Here is a 20,361-nt window from a genome sequence, read left to right as displayed (position 1 = left end):
TTCTACAGCAAGCACAGCTTTTCTGCCTCTTCAGCGCGCTTTGTGTAGGACAACACAACAATCCTGTCTAAAACCTTGCTCTGTTTATCACCCTCACTGAGGCTACTGCTCAAGTTTATTTCCAGGGGTTGTAGAAAGAGAGAGAACCAATGAAGTTTAACAACAGCCCAATTTCTGTAAAAATCTGTGTTCAATGCAACAATGGCATGCAGAGCAGGAAGGTAAAAGTACATCTAAATTGTGTTTTTAGGTCTTTTTCAAGCACACTAACACGCTGGCTTGCAAAAGTCAATGTAAGCTTGTTAAATAACCTTGCTGCATTAAAGACTTTTTTCTTTTCTGGTTTTACTTCACGTTTATTTGAACTAGTAATATTTCTTTTTTTAAATAACACGCTGAAAAAGCTCATTTAAAATTTACCTTAACATCAGATAATGACAAGCTTAATGAGAGTTAGATTCCTGTCTTCCAAGCTTCCAGGCAAGAAATGACGTAAAATGAGGCATAGCTAGTGATTGAATCGGTTATGAACATCGGTGTTAATACAATAAAAATCACTTTAATTTACTTTGATTCCAATAATGCTTTGCAATTCAGAACTACGTCAGTGACTTTATTTAATTCGGATGCTTTAGTACCACATTAATCAACACAACCTTGTGTTGGTTATAAAGGTGATATTGTAGTTGCTACAAAATGTGTGACAAGAGAGTCATTTTGTGACTGATTCCTGTGCTCCTTAGACAGCAGAATTAGACTGTAAGGAATAATTCTCAATGACATAGCTGCATGGGGGTGGACAATCCTACATGGAACATCTTAAAATATAATACAATACAGAAATATTACCTCTCCTACAGTTTTAATATCTGTCTTTTATTCCTTTTAAGGGTCCCATGGCTTTATTCGTGCTTTCTTGTCTTTTATGACTTATTCGATTCAAATTACTCGTCTGCGTGACACTGAGAAGGCCACAGCATACAATTAACGTCATTTTCACAATCACCAAATTACTTAGTGCGCTCGTGCCCACAGAACCAACTGCATTTGTTATGTCTGTCCTCTCATTAAGATGTTTTTTCTTTAATTTATCTCCTGCCTGTTTCTGAATTCACTTCAAGACTTTGCCTATATTTTGATGTAAACAGCAGGAAAAGTCACTCCAAAGAACTGCTACAAAACGTAATTATGGTGCACAAAAGCACAAAGATAAGCAAACCATTTACTGGCTTTGTTTGTTCTTTTTCTTTCTGTTGTGCTTCCTCATCTAAAAAAGGCAATGATAAGCATTCTTAACCTGCCAGCACAGGCTTTGGAACAAAATAACTGCGCTATCCATCTATCAGTCCACCCACCTATTCATTTTCTCCTGCTTATCCAGGTCCTGGCCATGGGAGCTGCAGGTCCTTCTGCCCAGCCTCTACCTGCAGCTTTTGTTTTGAGCTCAGGGCAGAAATGATACACAATCTCTCCAGCATAATCCCACAGTGGGGCATCCAAGAAGCAAGTCGATTCAGTACCTAAACTGTGGCTGCTTTAAATGTTTACTACTCACCTGATCCATAAAGGTGAGCAGTGGCATCCTGCAGAAGTAGTTTGACTGCTTATACCCAAAAGCATAAGGATAATCTACTCCTGCATTCCATATACAAATAGTCATAACTGATGTCAAATGTGAACAATGTTTTACATGTTAATGGAAAAGAGAGTTCAAATAACGTAGACAATGTTTAAAAATCATCACGTGGAGTCTTTGTCTAAAAATCAAAGTACACAGTCACCAATCCATTAAAAAAATTAAAAAGTCATAAAATAAAAGATAAATGGCAAAATGTATTTAGAGTAACAATTTCTACATGGACAGCTACATTTCATATCACCCACAGTGATCTGAATAAGGTCTAAGGAAAACTAGCCTTTCACTCTGCTGCAGCTTGATTAGAGGAAAGCAAGCCCTACGCTGAAAAAACAGTCACATAAAAAAAAAAAAGAAGAAAAACAGCCACTGGGGTTGGACATGACACACAGCACTATGCCATTAGCGCACTTAAACAAGTATCCACTAAAGCATGCACACATGCTAACAAAAAGTTGAGAGCCCTGTAGAGCAGCTGATTAATGTCATGGGAATGCAGCAAAAATGTCCACAAAAGGATAACATGTCAATGTGAGGGCAGCAAATAATGCTAATTGTCAGTGAAAGAATGTAAACAACAGTAACTGGGCCACATTACATGCAGAATGAAAAATTAGGTGGTTTTGTAATAATCCAGCTTCTGCGGGCTAGACGAGTGCTGCTCTTTTATCCAGCTACAAATGAGGGCCAGTGTATGTTAGAGTATGTTTTATCTCAGGTATAAATTAAGGTTAAAAACTGTTAGAGAAACACATCTTTACATTGAACTACCCTGTAAGAAAATGTGGCGACCAAGATTATAAGATATTCAAGTCAATGCTACTATCACCAATTCTGGGTATTCATCTGTGAAAAATACATCTGTGTCCCTTACCACGCTGGATGGGCTCAGACACCTAGATAATATCAGGGGCCAGATTCCCCTGCTAGGACCTTCCAAGGTAACTTGAGCCTAAATGAGGGGCTTGACACACACTAGACATCCGTGATGTGCCAAAGCATATCTGATCCCTTAAGTCCAGTGTGTTTGATTTTTATACCCTGGCCCGCTTTAAGGGTCGGGCTCAGGCAGAATTCAGCTGGACTGTGTCAGCTGCCTCCATGCAGCCCACTGAAAACAGAGAAATCATGACCATGTTTGTGCTATGCAGGATGGTGGCCACAATTTAACACAGTAGAAAGACAAACAGTCACGTTGTGATGAAGAGTTGCTGTGTGTGTCCAATCCAGCCTATACACCCACCATGACAAGTGTAATTGCACGTGGAGTCATACTGTAGCTGCTAATTGAATTCACAATGAGAGGGAATTTACTTGTATGACCTTTTGGACACCTCCACCTTTCTCCGAAGAACAACAGAAACTTTGGTATCTAAAGAGATGCACAATACTATCAAATAGAACAATTAAGATGTCGATAGCATGCTCAAAATGTAGTCTGTTTTAATTTTATTGTTATTTACAAAATCCTACTGTCTGTCTTCATTCTAAAAATCCTAAAGATTAAAAACACTCTTCAATGATTAGGCCCCATTTAGGATTTAGGGAAGCATTGTAATTGAACATTTAACACTGGCATGGTTCAATTCTTTATGTTCTTCTGAAAGGATAATCAGTTTTAACCCACTAATATCTGCACGTGTGTGGAGCTGACTCGAACAGAAAACAGGTGTTGTACCTTCACTGTGTGTGTGTGTTTGTTTTGTAAACCTGGCTGATGCAGACTTTGGGTTGGAGGGCCACTTCTGCTTATGGCTAGTTTGTTTGGAACAGAGCTTAATTTGGAGGCAACTCCACGAGAGCACGCAAACAGAGTTACAGTGTGCAGGGGCTGGACTGGAAGTGGGCCAGACAGCGAGCGAGAGAGAGAGAGAGACAGAGAGAGAGAGACTTAGAAAGCCCCTTTCTGTGGAATAAAACAGGGAAAGCAAAAAAGACAAACTGAAGCCTGGTGTGCTAATCATTATGTCAGTCCAGGCCAATGGACTCTTGGGGAGGAAGGACAAATGTTTTCTGGTGCGATACACAGAAACGCGTCTAGAGCGAGTACGGGTGTAACTCCAAAGACAACTTCTATAACGTCACAAAATCCAGTTACCTCACCAAGGATGGAAATATCACCCGGTGAACAGGAAAAACTATGTGGAGCCATCTTTGTGTGGGTCCACCATCTACAGAGACCATCATCTTCTGTGGACTAAATTGTTCCACTGGGGGACTTGAGGATGTGATTATGAATAATTGCCTGGCTGATCTGATCCTGAGAGATGGTCAGTTATTGAACATCTATGCTAATAACAGTTTTTCCATATCGCTGCCCTGCCACATCAATAGAAGGCAAGTTCAGTGCGTTGTCTTCTGCTCTGCTCTGTTCTGCTTCTTTGACAGTTTCCAGGTAAGGTGTTTAAGGGATGGAGGCAACAGGAGCAGAGCCATGATCTGAGGAGATCACAGCTCTTGGCTGGCTTAGAAATGCCTCAGTATCCCCCCCAGAAGAGCTGGAGGCAGTGATGAGGAAAAAATAAGATCTGGGCAGCTCTATACCCACAGTCCAGATGCAGTTAACCAGTATAAAATGGATAGGCATATCAGTGCAAATTCACTCTAAGGCTACGTTCACACTGCAGGTCTTAATGCTCAATTCAGATTTTTTGATCAAATCCGATTCTTTTGTCTGCTTGTTCACACTACAAATAAAATGCGACAGCAAACGCGCTCTAGTGTGAACGCTCAAAGCGGCCCGCATGTGCAAAAGAAGACATCATACACAACGCACTCTGATTAGACCCAGAGCAAACAATATTGTTTGACTGATGGCCCTTAATATAAAGACGTCAGACTTTACGTTTCCCAATTTTTGCTTTAAGTTATTTTGTTATTTACATAATAATGTAAATAACCTAATAATTATCCTTATTGCTGTTTTAGAGAGGAGCGGTGCTTCAAAGGATAGTTGCAGATTTCTATCAGAATCTGCAGATTATACAGTACAAATAAAATGTTCACGTTTCTCCAACGTTGTCTTCCCAACAGTTTCACTAACATCTACGCTGGATGGCCAGGAAGCGTTCGCGATGTCTTATCGGGCGCTTCTCCGGCGCTGATAATTGGCGTCTGTCTTGTGTCAGTGACGTAAAAGACGGATTTAATGCGACATGACCATTCAAACAGCAGTCGCTTTCTAAAACATCGGATATGTATCGGATTCAGTACCAGATACGAAAGTGACCCAGATCGGATTTGAAAATATCGGATTTGTGCCGTTCACACTGTCATAACATGATCGGATATGGGTCGCATAGGGTCAAAAAAATCGGATTTGATGCACTTTCGCCTGCAGTGTGAACATAGCCTAATATACAGCCTTAAAGAATAATCTCAATTAGTCAGGGAACCCTAATGCAGGGGCAGAATGAAGATAGTTATGAGAAAGAGCATAGAAACTACAACACAAAAAACTCTAGACAGAGTTTGGATACCGTGCATACTTTCGTGAACACTGAATGAAAAACCAACCCACAGGAATTCTTCTTAATTACATAAAAATAATAACAAATTTGCTTCCCCAAACACCAAATCCGATAAACCATTCTTAATGACAGGCCTGTTCTCTCAGATCAAGCCAAACAGTTTATCACTGATAAGGGTAAACATCCAAACAAATGCACCCCAACTCCCAGGTGACTGGCATAGTGACAGAAGGGGGAGAGGTTGAGAAGAGTTTCACAGAAAAGGGGAGTGAGAGAGAAGAAAAACAACAAATTGATAAATGGAAAAAAAAAAGTGGTGTTAAAGGAGGACAGTGAAATTGAAATACAAACAGGAATGAGACATTACAAAAACATCACAAGAGTGTTAATTTGGTAGAGGTATGAAGCTGCTCATGCACTATTAAAAAGCAGACTCCTGCAGGGATATTGAAACAAATAAACACTCCACAAGCCTCTCCACATCATGCAGATGTGATGGTCCTGCAGGCACTACAATGTGAAGTGGCATAAACAATGCACAAACAAAGCTCCACAAAGGACTTTGGTACACAGAGGCCAACGGTATGGAAATGAATTTACGTCAGCAAGTCCTTGATGCACAACTGATTTTGCTCGTATCAAATGCACTCCGAGACAGCTTCTGAGAGCCAGCTAAGAGTCTAAAAACAAATGTACTTCAAACGTAAGCAACTCTACTACACATAAAAAGAAATGTCTTACATATCACTTGATACTTTTGTAAAAGTAATGCATTACCTTAATTACTCCCAGGGAAAAGTAATTTGCTATACTTGTGTTTGAATTACTTTCACATTACTTAATAACATGCCCTGAAATGCACTGTCACGTAATTACCACTTAACAATATTAAACTTAGGCTACAGTCCCACACACTGGTACGAATTCCTATCCTAACAAGGGCACACATTGAATCTTTCAATGTCCAAGTATAGCAACCAAGACAACAACAAAGTTGAAACCAGCTCAAAAAGATCTTCACTGTGAATACTGGCTATTCTACTGGAGAATCATGTATGGGTAGAAATGAATTCTATGATGCTACAAGACGGTACCCGCTCATCACTGCTTTTTTTACTACCAAAGATCAGGCTCTGACTGCCCAACTGGTTAGCATACACTCAGCTTGACATCACTCTGACTTCATGCTAGCTGTGTGTAGCACAAGAACAAAAGGGACATTTTTCATTTCTACTTGCCCGTCAGACAGATAACTGAAGAAACGTATTAAACTAAAGTAACACAAGTGCAACTGTAATGTGATTACTGAATTTAGTACAGTTACATTACCATGTTGCAGAAAAATGTAATGTGACTGTAGAAAGCATTCAATTTAGGCTGTAGATGTCTGTGTTATTGTGTAAATACTTATGCTATTGTGTACTTCACACACATGGAGAGATGCCAAACTGCCTTTCATTGTTTTTGTAACACTGACAATAAAGAGCTATTCTATTCTATTCTATTTATGTCCATCAATGTCAACTGCAAGCAAGGCAGGAGTCATGGAGAAAATAAAAAAAATTACAATGTCCTTGCTAAATCTACCGAAACACTGTCTTCTTTATAAAGCAAATTTATTTATTTTATTTAATTCACACTGTAACAGTGACCTTTTTAAACAACTTGTTTAGGCTCATGCTGCAAAACTGACGTTGCTATGTGCCTGTGGTTTCCCTTTGTTCTTTTCTGTTTTTTTCCTCTACATACTTTTTATGAATCAGTAAACCTCACAGTTATGCTAACTACATTATTTATAGGCTCCAACAAAATGCAACACAGTTCAAGGCACTGGCAGAACAATCAAAATGTGTTCTAGTTTACCTAGAACCTTTACTGGCTTTGATCATCATTTGTAGAAAAAAAAAAGTGAAACAAAACACAAACAAAAAATGGATATGGATATAAATGAATAAACCGCTATCTCCCCCCTAGTTCAATGCTTGTAGGTCGCAGTTTTCCATCCACCTTTAGGTTGAGGATCAGGACCTGATAGTCATTTGCACTTATGCACCAAACATTCAGCATTCAAGGTACCCAACTTTCTTTGAGCCATCTGGGGACTCTCAAAGCTCGAGGAACAGCTGAGCCGAGCTGAAACCAAGTGGTGGCTTCCGTGATTGTCATAAATTGCTCATACCTGATAATACTTTCAAACATAAAGGTGCAAGTTCACTTGGCACCTGAAGACCTCAAGCCTCGGGTTCATCACTGACCCTGTAATTATGATCATCTGATGTGTAGATCACTACCTTTGGGTGAGCTAGAAAAGGCATTGGGGGAGGTTGCTGGAAAGGTCTGGCTGGACTACATGCACTGTGTGGGTGTATTGGGAGCATCTGGCAGTAGCTCAGTCTAGGAGATAATCAACTTCCAGCGCACTGCTGAAGTGGCTATAGAGAGTTATGGATATAAGCTTGATGTCCATCACTGTAGCAACTCCTGAACCAAATTGTGGACACCAGAGATGAAGATAGCTGTTGAGCAGAAGATGGAGTCCTATTGAACTTGCTTAGTTTGTGGAACTTGGGAGGCAGCAAAGTTCAGAGGTCTCAACACTTCTTTTTGCAGATGATGTGGCTCTATTGATTAAGCAGAGTGTGGAGCTGCTAGTATCAGAATTACCCTCTCTGGGTCTTAAAGTGTGGCTCTAAGCCAGAAAAGGAGAAGTCCCAACTCTTGGTCATTTTATGTTCCTAACCTCACCTATGGCCCGGAGCTGTGGGTAGTGATCCAAAGAATGAGATTCAGGATACAAACAGCAGTAATGGACTTTCTCTGAACTGTGTCTGTTCTGAGTCTTTGAGATAGGGTGAAGTAAAGCTGCTACTCCTCGGTGGTGAGATGTTTCTCGTTATGTCCAACTAGGAAGAGGCTCTCTCAAGTACCATCACTGCTAATGAGAGTCTGGTCCCTGGCTATGACCAAACAGCAAACTTCAATGTTAAGTTCTCTTTTGCCTACAAAAGATATTTAGGATATTTGTGTGTGTGAAAGAATTACATATTATTTATTACCATCAAGACTGACCGACGCATTTTTTCCTTTTGAATAATATGCTCAATCTAGAATACTCTCAGTAACTGTTTTTGTAATTTGGGTTTTTTCCCCCCCTCCATCCTAATCCCCACACATGACCTAGTAAAGTAAGAAACTGAAGCAAAAGTTTTCTGTTCTTTTTTTTTTATTATTTAAAAGAGCCCTTTATACCACAAGCATGAGTTCAGATGAAAAGTTGTTTACAAGTTTGGCCAGAACGAGGGATGGCTGATGGCACGTGGTGGAAGTGGTGGTTTGGGTGTTAAGATAAAAAGATACTTATAGATACATTTACACCCACAAGGCTGTAGATGCCCACCCTCTGTCTCCTGGCAAGCAAAAGTGTGACACGATGCGCAGTTAAGGGAGAGAATACCAGCTTTGTGTGGAGCATATGCTTCAGGAGAGCACAAAACACGGACAAAAGTAAAAAGAGATCAACCTTATTAAGAGCCTCCCTCAAGCCTGTTCCTGTGGCTCAGAAGTCAGTGACATCTCAGGAGAAATAAGAGAGGGAGAGTATAAGGGTAGTTTGTCAGTTGACTGGAGACAAAAATGGACAGAGGTACAATAAGCTCCCTAAGAATATTTAGATTAAACGTTAGAGACTGAAGAGCCAGGGACTTGAGATTTAATAACAATTTTTAAGAAAAGAAAAGTTGAGACATGAGTAGTACTTCGAGGGCTGTTATTAATTTCCAATAATTATTTGTCTGCTGTAGATATGATTACTACTAATGACATCCTTTAAAATATGAAAATGTAAAAATAAGAAATATTTTTAGAATAATTTAATTTTCCATTTTACAAACTTGTGCACAACTTTATCCTCCCATCATTGTTTCTTTCCTCAGACGTACTATTATTATTAGAAGAATGAGACTGATATTAACATTTCCAAAGTATATAAGAATTCAGCTACGTGGTCTAATCCATCAATTGGCTTTCGTTTTTATTCTGTGATGCCTAAAACACAGCAGTACTGTGTAACAGTCTGTGCTACATAGGGGAAGCTGTCAAGGAGTACCACTGTTTGTATTGACTGATTTGTTAAAACTGTTGTTTTATAAAAGCTTTGTTTTGTTTTATTTTGTTAGTTTGCATTTTTAATTTTTAAATATTTGTTTTAATCTGTTTAATTTCAGTAGTTTGATTAGTATTCAGTGTAAAAGTATCAATACACATCCCCTTCATGCTTACTGTGTTGACCAAATTGACAAAAGACCAAAACTAAGTTAAAACTTAGTTTTACAAAGACATAATATGGTTTACTTTTTATTTTAGTAACCAAAAATCTGATATAACTTCAGTTTTAGTAACTATGAAAATCCTGCTCTGATATGTGTAAGGAGGTCAGGCTTACCCTTGTGCAAACATACAGATGTAAGCTATGATGAAACACTACTCTTCTAATATAATCCCCAGAGGTTGTTTGCTTGTTTCTGTTTAGTTTTGGTACGTTTGAACCTTCGTTCTTATTTTTATAATAAAAGCTAGTCAGACAATCTTTATTTATCATCATATTCAAACTGTTTTCCCACTTTTTTCAGCTATCTATGGTTGCCTTTTTTAAAACTACAGTACCGTGTAAAAGTCTTGAACCACCCTTCACTGCTTTATATTTCACAACGAAAATGTGAAATGCATGCAACAATTTATTAAAACATTATTATATATTATATTATATTAAAACATCTCCATACATACAGTTAAATACAGCAAAGGAGGTAAAAATAGAGTTTTGTACAATTCTAGTGTGTTTGAAAGTCAATATTAGTAATTAGTAGTAATATTATTAGTAATATTTAATAATAATATTAGTAATATTTCTTTAAGTAGTCTTCACAAATACAGTGGTTTCTCCAGGCTTCTTCAAAAAGATTGAAAACTCTTCTTTGAATGTTGTTTACTTTCTGTTATATTGTCTGTCTAGATGAGCTCACTGCTTCAATAATGTTCTGGTGAAGCCAATCCACATCTGAAAGTGACAGACTGTTAGAGGTATGCTTTTAGTGCACTGGAAGCATCTTTGAGAACATTGTCATGCATGAAGCCAATGCCAGTCAGCCTTCTTGACGGCCCTTGAGGCCATTTCTGATGAGGCTTCAGTAAACAGTAGATTGATCAAATGAAGGGTCAGATGCATCTCTTAGGTCTATTGTCAGGTGTGTATTTTTTTCCTACTAGTTCCTACAGATTTTGTTCATCTCCTGCAGATATTTTTAGGCCCAGTGCTTCTTCTGTCCTCCACTAGTCCAGATTATTTTAAAGACACACTGCACACCATGTCGAAATATGCCAAATCGTTGGCTAATAAGTCTTCAGGAAATACCATTTTATGCCTATCATACTGTGTTATCTCTGGTATTTTTCATAGACTTGACTAAAGAAATGGGAACAAATTATTTGCTTTTGCAACAGGCTGCTGGTAACAAAGTGCCTAAAGATATCATTTACTTGGCTAAGTTGAAAAAGTTTTTATTTTTTAAGTCTGGCTTTTAATTTAATGTAGCTTACTATCACCAGTGTGTGAATGTGTGTGTGAATGGGTGGATGACTGGATATGTAAAGTGATTTGGGGTCCTTAGGGACTAGTAAAGCGCTATATAAATACAGGCCATTTACCATTTATTTCAATTACCTGAAATGTTTTCATATGCTTATAGTAACATTAGCTCTGAAATGTTACATTTCCATGACAGCCAACCGTCATGTGCTACCAAAAGTGAACCAGACCCGAGGAATCTGAAGACAAAGGCAGCTCTAGGCAACAGTTATTCCTTCCACAGGTTCAACTACTATAGAGGTTTACTTCTTCTAGATGGAGGGTGTTGATCTAAAGCTCTCTTCTCCTTATCTGGGCTCGAGCTGTAAAAAGGAAGTGAGTCTGTGCTTTTCAGAAAGATGGTTTGAAAACACAGTAGTAATTGATTATACACGACTCCTGAAGCATAATAGAAGAGGTGGTGGGATGACTCTGCATTATTAACCCCTTTTCTCACTAAAAGCATTTAGCACACCTCTAATAGAAATGTGTGAGCCCAGGATGCTTTTTAATGTGTGTTTTCATAATATTTAGACACAATGACTTTGATCTTAAGTCCTAAATCAAATCTGACTTGTCTTGTGCTTTGTTTTGAGCAACTTTTTAAGGCAAATCTCCAGATTGTTGACCTTCAACTTTGTGCTGTCAGACATATATGTATATAAATACTATATCTCTGGGGTCAGTCGTATTTGTGCAGCTAAAAACTAAGAAAAAGCCAAAGAAGTTAGACATAAGACAGGAATCAATGACATTAAAACTACAAACTAAGTCTTAAGAGTTACTATAAAACTTTGAATTAGCTTTTAGATGGAAAAAGAGGAAGGCTGAGTCTGAACACAAAAAGTCAAAATAAGTTTTCTACATATGCTGGCTGGACTTAACCTTAGATACAGGATAAGGAGTTTACAGATTCAGAGGGCGCTCAGAGAACAATCACTGCTCCTTCATATTCAAAGGGTCAGCTGAGTTTGTATGGGCATGTAATCAGGATGGCTCTTAGGCACATACATCACAGGCCTCTCAGGTCCCCGCCCAAATGGTAAGAGGCCCTGGGGCAGAAACACTAGAGATTAGATATTTTTGTTGTCCGAGAGAGCATTTAAGGATCCTGCAGCAGGAGTTGGAAAACAATCACGAGAGAGACATCTGCACTAACTCGCTTAACTGCACTGCTACTACGACATGCTGTGAAAAAGCAGAGAAGAATGGAGAGATGGATCGAGTTTCACAACACTTCTAAAACTCAAATGCAAATCAAATAGGCTATATTCTCGCCCAGGTCCAGAATGGTGATTTGTCTTTGTATCGCTCCAGTGCCAGTGACTCTGAGCAGACGCACAAATATTTAACAAGTCTGTTTCCAACACCTTCCCCATGTTTATTATTCCCATCATTTATTTTTCTTACTCTTGACATCTTTTTTTTGTCCTTGTGTTACAAATGATTGATCTCAGACTGAACAGAATTTAGCACACTCACTAACCACACTTCCAAAAATAAAGCATTAAAAAAAAAAAATCTATCCATCCATCTTCTTAACTGCCTTTTCAGTTCAGGGTCACAGGAGGGCTGTAGTCTATCCTAAAGGCAAGGTACAACCTGGACTGTTAAAACAGAAAGACAGACAACCATTCACACCCACAGGCAAGTTTAATCACCAATTAATCTAACATGTATGTGTTTGGACTATGGGAGGAAGCCAGAGTACCAAGAAAGAACCCACACAGGCACAGGGAGAACATGCAAGCTCTACAGACAAAGACTCCAGCCAGCTTGTGGATTAGACACCAAGACGTTCTTGCTGTGAGGAGACAGAGATAACTGCTGCACCTCTGTAGTGCTGTGCAGAGCAACACATAAACATGAGATACAACTTGTTAAATGAAAAAAAAAAAAATCCTAAGACTTGAGCCATATTCATGCTCTTTTGTAGCACTACTGCATTTAAAATAGGAGTAGACATGCAGAGGCTTTGAGATGCAAAGATAAATTTTGAATGTATCATAGTGTTCACCGAGTATGGCTGGCCAATTTTGTTTTGCTATAAAATATGCATGAGGGGTGTCAAAAAGTCACAAAACTTTCTTTTTTTACAAAGACATCTTTTCTATACGATAACAATTTACTTTTGATCAGAGAACTTTCATTTATTTTAAATTCCTCTCAAAACACCACATCCAAAGTTCAAAGAACATTTCTTTTTGCCACTGTTAACAAAAATACTCCTTGTAATAGTGACGACAACTTCCTGTTGCTATGGTCCCTTTTAACATGGCAACTAAGTTACCTATTCAGAACAGTTTCAGATCACTGACCAAGACCTTAACATCTCAAAGACAGCTTGAGATGTCCAGAGCATCTACTGGAAGTGACTTAAAACAATGGACTCAAATGTGCCAACATATTCATAAAACTATGTTGGCAAAGCCAGAATCTGTCCTACCTTAAGCTGAAGCAGCAACAGGGTTTTTCAGGTGAAGACCACTGGAGAATGGATGCTCAGCACCGTCTTGACAGAATCAAAAAACTTGTTAGGACCATTAAGTAAGATGAGATCAAATTTGAAAAATATTAACAAATACGACACAAAGTCTTGGTACTGTCAAATTATCACTACAAAATATGTTTCTTAGCGACATGAGCCAGAAGGAAAAGCTTTAACTTTACCCATAATTAAGTGACACCAAGACTGAGTTAGTGAAGAGATGGGGTTAAAATGAACTTTCTAGATAGCACAGCAACTCATAAACTCTAGATAGCACAGCAACTCATTCATAAATTCTTCCATAGAATAGCTGTGCACTGCTGACCAAGACCTTGAGATCAACCCCAAAGGCACCCCCAAGGCTACCTACAGAACTGTCCTTGGGTGCATAAAGAAATCCTTTAACATTACATTTTAAACAACACATGCATGCGCATGGGCGTCTGTGTGTAGGCAGGTGTGCAAAGAAGGTCATGCCACGCACAGGCTTCTTTTATGGCTGTGCAAACTGAATGTGGCACATCTCCCCTTCTAGCAAGGAACAGTTGTCACCCCAACGATGAAATGAGAGCAAAGGAGAAAGCCTTCAAGGAATGAAAGCGTGGCATCTTCACTGTGATTAGGTATTCACAAACAGACAAGTCAAATCAGTGGTAATAGGAAGACATCAACGCAGCGAGTGAAGACAAATGAGACAGGAGAGGGATAAGATGTGAGAGGAAGAGAAATCCTCTGACTAAGAGCTCAATTGATTGCAGTGAACGAACACTATATTCTTTTTACCATGATAAATGCACACTGTATACAGATGGACATTACTGTTTTAATGAAGGTAATCCAATTCATTACCAACTATCACTGCACAGCCCTGTACACATGCAGCCACTTGAAATGTGGATCAGCTCATGTAAGATGAAACAAATATAGTCTTCCCTCACGTAGTCCCAGTCAGAGGGTGAAAACTGTCTCACTTTATTTTTTTCATTTTTCCTTTACCCTAATGTGCATAGCAAGAAGGCTGCAAGTAGTATTCTTCTAAAATCAATAAAGGTTTTTGTTTGTCTGGATATTTGTGCAGAAATCACTTGTGTTTCCATTTCAAAATGACTAAATTTATTCTTAAATGCTCATAATAAGCCAGACAGCTGCAGATCCATCTGCCAGTTTATTTAATAATGTAAAATTATTAAAGATGGTATGTCAAAAAGCACTGCCGAGTCTGCCGAAGTAATCCATATTCTATCTAAATGCGCATTTTATAGTTTGAGATAGAATATGACATCAAATCTGTGACCAAATCTAACTTTGATCACAGCATCGTTTATCACTTTTAAAAATTCCCATGAAGTCACCTTTTCAGAAAAATTCATTTACAGTTTATCAGCATAAGCCAAGCTGTACTGTGATATAGTTTAGTTTGTCAATCAGTAGAGAAACGTGCAATCTGATGCAGACAGCATAAAAATCAAACTCTTATTATAAAATACTTTGAAAAACTACTTAAAGTTACGGGGCCTCTTCAGATATTAATCTTCACTGCAGAGTAAAATTGAAGTTCTGCAACAGAAAGGAGTATATTGTTGCACTGATGTCAGATTTTTATTGAACGAGTCTCTAAGAGTACAAATGTTATTTATCTACTATCCTCCAATAGGTATTTTTCTTCTTGTCAGATAGTGGGTACAACAATAATAAGAATATTAATGGTAATAAGTTCAGGTGGAACATCACATCAATTGATTGCTATTGGCATGCTAATATAGTGCTGAGACTACAGTTACGATATCAATACGTCTGCCTGTTTGCGCTCATCCCACACAATCTTATTTAAAACCATACAGAAATATGATGAATGGTTAGAAATCCTTCCTCTAAGTATTTTATTTCTGAGGCTAATATTTTGTTCAATCACTGTACCCTGTCATGTGTCAGCATTTTTGAAAAACAATCTCCTTAAAAAAAGCAGCTGCACAGGCCATCAGGGAGGAAGCTTATCACAGGGATTTATGCTCCCAGTAATTCTGCAAGTAAATGTATATCTACAGATTTATGGGACAGAGTCCTGCAGGAGTCTCCAGCCAGAGAGTGGGACTATCTTTCCACTAAACAAATCCAAAAAGAAAATCCATGCAAGAATAAACTGCAATTATATGTGCTATAAATATAATAATTTCACATAACATTAAATCATAATGAGAATAATTTTCACTATCATTTGGGGTTAGCAGTAACCACATAATAAAGGGACACTGTGTTTCTAGAGCAGACGTTTTTGGTTTTGTTTTTTTTTTATTTCAGCATTTTCAAAGCTCTGTACACCCACATACATGCAGGTGTGCTCAGTTACTTTGATCAACCTCAGCTGGATCTCAAAGGCAAGTAATGCTCTGACTGCACAGATACCTGACCTGGACAGACGAGGCTGTGATAGCTCTCTGTATAATGATGCTGAATTTAGTCGACTTTATAGTAATTAAGCTGTTCTAGAAGCAAACCTAATGTCCACTGTTTATCAGCTGATTGGTGCTCTGATAATTAAACTCTTACTTAAAGAGACGCCTTAAGGTTTAAGCTTGGCTCTGTATTTGTGTGTCCTTTTTACTGAATTTGATCGTTTTTGTGTGCAAGTTTAACTAACTCTAAAGTTTGAATCTGCACTGCATATTCATTGTGTGTCGGAGTGGGTGTGTAGCAGCAGTAGATTAGGGAATGTGTCAACATATCCTCTTAATTGAGATAAAATTATCATATTTAAAACTTAAGAAATAATTGATTGTAAGACTTATTTGAACAGTCTTGTAGGAACAGGGTTTGGTAGACACGCTGAATCTGCACTGGAGGAAGAATTAATGAAGTTAGTATAGAAAAACTGACTGGAGAGAAAGAGTCTTAAATAATATCAGCAGTTACTGAAGTTGCTCTAATTAATCATAAGTTGGTGGGATAGCTGTCAATTATTTTGATTTGATTATTGTTATTTAAAATATATTCTTATTTCTTTGCTTTATTTGTTTATCTGACAGCTTTATTTGTGGGTTGGCAGTTTGCGGTTACAATATTATTTGTAAATAAGTGTATTAAGTAATGTCTTAAAGTAGACATAGTAAAAACTTGCCACACGTTTGGCTACAAAACTGCTTCCTTCCTTCCTCACTTTCCTCAGTAGCAGTCACCATAAAGGTATCAGGCTCCTCCTTTAGTCCCAGTGGCTTAACCAAACACTGTTTCTTTGTCAGCCCAGTTGCAGTGCTGAAAAGACACTGGGGGTTGTTCCCAGTGACATGTCCTAGCTTTTTTTTTTATGGAGCAGCAAAATTTCCTTTCCCATTCCATTTTCTCTCCAGCTTATGCTTCAAGGTGTACGTTTATGAGTTATACTAGGAAGCCAAACCTATATGATTTGTTTCTTTTTCAGAGAAGCCACAAGCCAGCATGATACACAAAGAGGAGCTAACACAAGATAATGAACCTCTATGGGAGTTTCAGTAGCTGCTCTCCATTGTGTTGGCACACGGCAGAACATAACAAAGGAATAAATTAAATGTTGTTCCAATTTCAGAAAGACACATCTTGTCTACTGTACACCATGACAGAATTCTTTCCATGGTTAAGAGAAAAAAAAAAATCATAATATCTTACCATCTCAATGACACTCTCAAGGAGGTCAGGGTCTACAATCAAGAGATAACTTCATAAATGTAAATACAGAGAGTTTACAAAAAGGTGCAAACTGCTGGTCACACTCAAGAACAGGGAGGCCTTTACCTTGGACACTTTCCAAATGAAATAATTCACACAGACAAATATCTTTTGAAGGACCTACTGCCAATGCGTAAAGAAGCGAGCAAAAAGCCATCACTGAGTGCTGACTCCAGAGCAACCGACCCACGAACACCTTGTTCAGACACACTGTTAAAAATCTACAAGCTTAGGAACAGCTGACATATGCAATAACACTTCAAAAAGAGGTGGGAGAGAAAAGGTGGGAGAAATGGCTGTTATTTAGCCCATAAAACAAACATAAGCTAATCGTACGAGGTGGAAGAAGTCGTTTTTCTTTTATGGACAATTTTGTTTTATTGTGAATCTCACCCCATGACCTTATGTACTATTATTGTTGTTTGTGTTGTGTTCTAGTTTGCTTTGTGTTTGTGTGTCTATGTATGTATGTACGTATGTGTGTGTGTGTGTGTGCGTGCGCAGTGTTTGTTTGTTATTTGTAGAAAATCTCCATAAAAGGAAAAAAACAACAACAAAAAAAGAACGCGATGTCCAGACAACATTAAAAAAAATCTGCACAGAAAAAATATAAATAAAAATGTTATAGCATGGGCATATATGGCTACCAGTGTTATTGTTTGTTTCGTGGTGTCGCAAAATACACTGTTTACTGCAATATTTTTTCATTGTTTGGATGGTCACCACGTGGATGCTGACACAGAGAGTACCAGCATGGCCAGTGAAGATGAGGCAGAACCAGGTGGCTCCAAATAGAAGGACCTCTGTAGCATGGACATGGTTTGGTTATGGTAAGTCTGACACAGACCAGAAAACTGTACTTATGCCGCAAACTGGTCCCCACCACAAACTCAAACACAACAAACCTCTTCTACCACCAACGCAGGAATCACGTGAAAGAGTATGGAGAGAGTTTACGGATGAGAAGCAAAAAAGAACTGTCAGGTGCTCAAAATAAACCTTAGACTCAAACGTTAGAACAGGCTTTTCCCCGCAACACACAATGTATTAAATACTAACAAAGAAAATGGCGGCCATTACACTTGTATCTAAAAATATATAGTTTCGTGCAAAATCACTGCAAAACACTCAACTCCAGGTACACAACACCCAGCTGAACACACTTCACACAAGTCGAGTTGCCCGAGATTCACAGAATTTACAGAAAATGCACTATTGTGTGATATATATTGTTATCAGGATGATATGTCTTATATCGGGATATGAGATTTTGGTCATATCGCACAGCGCTAACCCAAGTGATTCTTGGGCAATGGGGTGCTCTTCAGTATGGCCAACTCAGACACCTGAGCTCAAACCAATATAGCAGCTTCTCAGTTATGAAATACAAAACTAAAAGCAAAAGGACTTGCAAAGAAGAACCAACTGAAAGCAGCTGCATTTAAAAAAAAATCCCTTGAGTTAAAGCTGAACGTCTGCATCTCAATCTCATATTGACTGATTTAAAATCCACTGAGGTCGTGTACAGCAGCAAAATTACAGAAATTGTGTCGTTTAACAAAATATGGACATACTGTAACTGCCGATGTTGTTGTGGTCATGGGTGTCTGTAACGCACTTATTGTTTTTCAGTCCTTATATTTACCGGTTTTAATTTTTACCTTCTTCTCTCCTATCTTCAGTTACTTAATGTTTTCTTTGAAGGTTAGTGTTCTGTTGCATCCAGAATTAATGTTATTTCCTGCTTTGCTGCACCCTCAATACTTTTACCGTGTGTCTAACTCTTTGCACCTGTATGTCTTTCAAGCCTAAGTCCAATCACCTGTCACCCCGAATGGTGTATATATAGCCCCATCTTCCTCTTTGCTTTTAAGTAAATGGTCTGTATTTATATAGCGCTTTTGTAGTCCCTAAGGACCCCAAAGCGCTTTACATATCCAGTCATTCACCCATTCACACACACATTCACACACTGGTGATGGCAAGCTACGTTGTAGCCACAGCCACCCTGGGGCGCACTGACAGAGGCGCTCCACGTGTCTTTTCTGCTCTTTTTGTGGATTCCTGTTTTTGTTTACTTGCCCATTGAAACTCAGTGCTCCATTGTTTTGGCATCAGCAATGAACATTGCATGAACCAACAGCCTTTGAGTCCTGTACTTGGGCACTCTCTCCAACATTATCCCAACAGACTTGTTAAACCGATCATAAAGAACCTTTCTGAATATCTACTTTTTGCTGGCTTGTCAAACTCGTCTTCACATGATTATTGACAAAGATTTTTAGTGGAGCTTTGTGATGTGGTTGAAATTTTTGGAATGAATAAAACAGACAGCTTTATGGAGACAAAATATATTTGTCACTGCTAGTTCTTAAATTCTGCATCACTTCCATCATATCACTACTACTAACATGCACTTTGTTTGCTTCAACACTGAGATTATGTCACTACTTGAGAGTTAGTGCAGATCATTGGGGTCATTTTCAAAATCATTATGTTAAAATAATTACTGAAATTTCATGTAATGATGGGGCTAAAATATAGAAAACTAAGCGTATGATTTCATAACATTTTTTAGGTGGTTCCAATTTATGAATTTGCCATCACAAAAAAATCATTTACACAGAATCTAAATTAGGGCTTAAACCTAAGAATATTTTAATTATTGATTAGTCAGTGGTTTTGGTTCAATTTAACGTGATAGCCAGTGTGGTTTCCTCACCTCTTCTGCAGGGCTGCAGCGCTAAACTCACAGTCTGTGTCTATTTTGACATAAACATGGCACATCTGTAAAAACCCTGAAGGCAGTGAATTACAGCAGATAAGTTGCACAACATCTGTGGAAAATCCAGGGTTATCAGATTTATTTATTTTTTAAATCACCGCCGTGTAGGGATGGGTATCGAAACCCGGTTCTTGTTGAGAACCAGTTCCCACTGTTTCAATTAACTGGAATTGTTTGCCATTTTTGTAAACGATTCCCTTATCGATTCCAGTCGCCCCAAATGACGTCACCACGTTGCGGAGCGTCATTTACCTCGCAGGAAACATGGCGCCTAAGCGGCTCAAACGCTCAAAAGTTTGGTTATACTTTACGAGAACGGATGACAACAGGGCAACTTGCAATACTTGCAAAGTAGATATTTCATTTAAAGGAGGAAACACTACGAATATGCAAAAGCATTTGCTCACAAAACACGCGATAAACTTAAATGAATGTCGTGTTTTTAATTCCGCTCCGGACTCGTGAATTTCAACCCAGCAGCAGCGGTAACGTTTGCACGTCCTCTCCCGTTAATGCGGCAGGTAAATAATCAACTAACAGTGCATATTATGTTAGCGCGATGTGCCTTATTACAAAACCTGCCATTACTGTGCGCTGCATTTAGGTGACCATGATGAGAGAGACAGACAGAGTCTGGCTGGCTCAGATGCTGGCAGTTCT

General features: G+C 38.5%; 1 protein-coding gene across 11 annotated transcripts in view; it reads right to left on the bottom strand.

The window, feature by feature from the left end:
* The window catches only part of gpat2 (glycerol-3-phosphate acyltransferase 2, mitochondrial), a 183,377-nt gene that overhangs the window by 160,805 nt on the left and 2,211 nt on the right, over nucleotides 1–20,361 (bottom strand). For 5 of the 11 annotated variants that reach the window (XM_025911963.1, XM_005473480.4, XM_003451098.5 and 2 more), the window contains exon 2: nucleotides 13,176–13,241. The exons of 2 other annotated variants lie outside the window; for them this stretch is intronic. The gene's annotated coding sequence lies outside the window, so the exon portion shown is untranslated. Of the gene's footprint in view, nucleotides 1–13,175; nucleotides 13,242–19,638; nucleotides 19,715–20,361 lie in introns of all 11 variants that reach the window. 4 more of the 11 variants (XM_013274873.3, XM_013274874.3, XM_005473483.4 and 1 more) reach the window with 2 other exon arrangements.

This window comes from Oreochromis niloticus, linkage group LG12 (genome assembly GCF_001858045.2).
Source record: "Oreochromis niloticus isolate F11D_XX linkage group LG12, O_niloticus_UMD_NMBU, whole genome shotgun sequence".
Taxonomy (NCBI): domain Eukaryota; kingdom Metazoa; phylum Chordata; class Actinopteri; order Cichliformes; family Cichlidae; genus Oreochromis; species Oreochromis niloticus.
The sequence above is the reverse complement of the archived record's forward strand: the minus strand, read 5'-3'. Positions and strand labels throughout refer to the sequence as shown.